The 4,072-nt window shown below is 34.3% G+C and overlaps 1 pseudogene; it reads right to left on the reverse strand.

The window, feature by feature from the left end:
* Positions 1-2,514: 2,514 nt before the first annotated feature.
* LOC120367643 (U6 spliceosomal RNA) lies at positions 2,515-2,614 on the reverse strand (annotated as a pseudogene).
* Positions 2,615-4,072: the final 1,458 nt, after the last annotated feature.

Genomic DNA, 4,072 nt, shown 5'->3' on the forward strand with positions numbered 1-4,072 from the left:
TATTAAACTAAGGAAAGACCCTCTTTATTTCTAGTTAGCTAATTGTTGTTTTTAATAAACTGGAGTTAAGCTTTAATGAGTAATTTTTCTTTCATTTTATTAATCCTTTTGGTGAACCATAACACACATATAAAGAGACACTCAAAAGCAGAATTCAGAGAATGGGGGCTGCAGGAGTGGGGAGATGCTATCAAAGTTCACTACATTTTATTTAGAAGAAATAAGTTCAAGGAATCTATTGCACATCATGGTGACTACTGTGAATGGAGACTAGAGTCTTAAATAATAATATATTGCACACTTGCAAGTGTCTGATAAAGCTGATTTTAGCTGTTCTCACTATGAAAAAAATGATGAATACGTTAGGCAATACATACATTAAATAGTTGAATTTAGCCATCCACCGTATTAACACACATCAGAACGTCATGCTGCACACCATAAATATGTAAGTCTCATCAGTCAATTAAAAAATAAGTAAACAGCCAGTCACGGTGGCTCATCCCTGTAATCCCAGCACTTTGGGAGGTCAAGGCAAACAGATGGCTTGAGTCTAGGAGTTTGATACCAGTCCTGCAACATGATGAAACCCCATCATGTTTACATAATTTGTGTATGTATGTAAAACATACACAAATTAGCTGTGTGGTGGTGCACACCTATAGTTCCAGAGACTTGGGACACTAAGGTGGGAGAATCACCTGAGCCTGGGAGGTTCCAAGCCTGAGGATGTCAAGGCAGCAGCGAGCTGAGTTTGCGCCACTGCACTCCAGCCTGGGTGACAGCCAGATCCTTCCTAAAAACTAAATAATTAGATGGATAGATAGATAGATAGATAGATAGATAGATAGATAGATAAACAGAATAAAACCCAATGCATTATCACAAACACAGCACCGCACAAGTCACAAAACCCAACATGCTACCACTCCCCTCTAGAGGTGCGTCAAGGGCTCACTCTCCATCTCTTCTCTCCTGACTTTTATGAAAATCACTGACTTACTTTTCCTTGTAATATTACACTCTCACGTGTTCCTTAAAACTGGAGCGCCATTTTTTCCCTATTTTTCTTTTATAAAGGCAGAATTCTAGGTGTTTTATATTTTATTGAGAATCACCTGGTTTGTTGCATGGGTGACATTTTATTCGTTGTGATCTCTGTACTGCACTGAATGAATGTACCTCAATATATTTATCTGTAACACTGCTGATGTAATTTTTCCAGTTTATGACTTCAATGAAAAATACTGTCTTAAGCATTCTTATACATATATTTGCAGGCATATGTGAACATATTTCTGTTGAAAGTAGTATTTGAAAGTAGTATTTGAAAGTAGTATTTCTGAGTTATAGAACATGAATTTATTCACATTTAGTAAATTATGCAAATTGGTTTTCAGAAGTGTTGTAAAGGTTTCATATTCCATATTTTCTGAATGTAAACATATTGGTAGTTACATATTTTGTAAATACCTTTTTTTTTTAGATGGAATTTTGCTCTTGTTGCCCAGACTGGAGTGCAATGGCTGATCCCTGCTCACTACAACTTCAGCCTCCCAGGTTTAAGGGATTCTTCTGTGTCAGCCTCTTCAGTAGCTGGGGTTACAGGTGCCCACCACCACTCCTGGCTAATTTTTGGTATTTTTAGTTAAGTTGCGGTTTCATTATGTTGTTCAGGCTGGTCTCGAACTCCTGACTTCAGGTGATCTGCCCGCTTCTGCCTCCCAAAGTGTTGGGATTACAGATGTGAGCCACTATGCACAACCTATAAATACATGTTATTCCCTGTGGTGTGCCTTTTTATTCTACCCATTTGTCCTTTGATAAGTAAACATTCTTAATTCTAGGGTTGTTAAATTTATCAGCATTTTCACTTAAAGTTAATGCTTTTTAAGTCTGATTCAAGTTGACTTTTCTTATCAAAAGCTTATGAAAATATTTTAGAATCTAAAAGATGTATTTCCAATCTTTCTTATTTACATCTATAATACTTATTGTATTTGTATAATGTGAAATAGGAAGCTATGTTTTAGGAATTTAAGTATATCTATGTGTGTGCACGTCTGTGTGTGTGTGTGTACACACACACGCATAACAAACATATATAATGCAAACATATATTTTTTAACATGACTATGAAATTTACCAAGTTCTGCTTGTGAAGAAGGCCATACTTTTTGCATTGGCTACAGTGACAGTTTTGTTTTAAATCTACTGTTTTTATAAATGGGTATGATTCTGGGATTTTCATTCTGTTTATTGTAGTATTTCTCTATCATTGTGGAAAAACCATTTTATCTTTTCTTTTTTATCTTAAACCAGGGAGGGATGCTTCCCTACTTTATTATTAGTTTTTTTCTTGACTGCTATCTTTTATGAAGGATCTTATTCATACTCTTCGGAAGTCATTCCTGCAGCTACAAAATATTCAGCTTCCTTGAAGAAAGGAAAATATGCTTTACATTTTTCAGATAGTGATAAGAGAGCCCTTTATTCATCTGTTCATGATGACTAAAAAATATGGAACGCTTTATGAATTTATGTGTCATCCTTGCATCGAGACCATGCTAATCTTCTCTGTATCGAAATACCACATTATATTAATTGCTACAACTTTATAAAAATTTTGTTATCCAGTAAAACGAGTTCTTGCACAATTTGCTTATTCAGAATTTGTCTATTTTTGACCTTTGTATCTTCATTGAAATTTTAGAGGTTTTTTTTTTTTTTTTTTTTTTTTTGCATTTTAGGTTCTGGGGTACATGTGAAGGACATGCAAGATCGTTGCATAGGTACACACATGGCAGCGTGATTTGCTGCCTTCCTCCCCTTCACCGATATCTGGCATTTCTCCCCATGCTATCTGTCCCCAACTCCCCGCCCCCCACTGTCCCTCTCCTATTTCCCCCCAACAGACCCCAGTGTGTAGTGCTCCCCTCTCTGTGTCCATGTGTTTTCACTCAAGTTGTACAGGGTAATCTACTGATATTTTTGTTAGAGTTGTAAGTAATCCATTGGGGGATGATAATATTTTTCTATTTTTATTTCTTTAGTTTTCATATGGAGGCAATACTGGTCTCATATAATAAGATGAGTCGTATTCTTTATTTTAATTTCTGAGAGGGTTTTATAAATCTGGAATTACTGAATATTTTGTAAACTATGTTGAATTATGGTCTGAAGGAATTTCTTCACTGAAATGTTAGATTCTTAGACCTTTCAGATTTTCTATTTCTCAGTCAGCTTTGTGGATGTTCCATTTTTCTGGGTATTTGAAGATTTCATTTAAATTTAAAATAATTAGCATAGAGACAATCAAGATTATCTTCCTATTTTGATGTTTATCCAGTTTACCTTTATCTTAGTAGTAAATTTTGAAATAAGAGCTTATAAGTTCTCCAAAATTACTATTTTTCAAGTTTTTTTTTTCTATTCTGGGTACCTCAATGTTCCATATGAATTTTAGAATCATTTTGTTACTTAGTGTAAAAACAAAGGTGGGTTTTTGATAGAAATTACGTTGAATCTGTAGATCAACTTAGAGCATATTGTCATCTAAACAATATAGAGATTCCAATCAAAGAGCATAGAATACATTTCATTCAATTCAGTCCTTAATTTATTTCAATGATGCTTTGTAGCCTTCACTGTACATATATTCATTTCTTTTGTTAAATTTATTTTAGAATGCTTTATTTTTGATGCTATTTTAAATAAAGTTACAATTGATTTTTTATACTCATCTTGTAGTCTGCAATTCTGCTGGTTGTTTTTATTAACTTTAAGAGTTGTTTTTTGTGGATTCATTATGATGTTTTATAAATTAGATTGTCCTCTGCAAATAGACATTGATTTACTTCATTACTTTCAATCTGTATGCTTCACTTGACTACTTGTCCTGGCTAGAAATCAAGTACAATTGTAGTATAAGTTGTAAGACAGGGCATTCCTGTCTTATCATTGACCAGCAAGAAGATGCTTTCAGTCTCTCATGACTAGGAATAGCATTAGATATGGGTAATTTGAGATACCCTTTGTCAGTTTGAGGGCTCCATTCTATTCCTAGTTGTTG

Source organism: Saimiri boliviensis, chromosome 8 (assembly GCF_048565385.1).
Source record: "Saimiri boliviensis isolate mSaiBol1 chromosome 8, mSaiBol1.pri, whole genome shotgun sequence".
Lineage (NCBI taxonomy): Eukaryota > Metazoa > Chordata > Mammalia > Primates > Cebidae > Saimiri > Saimiri boliviensis.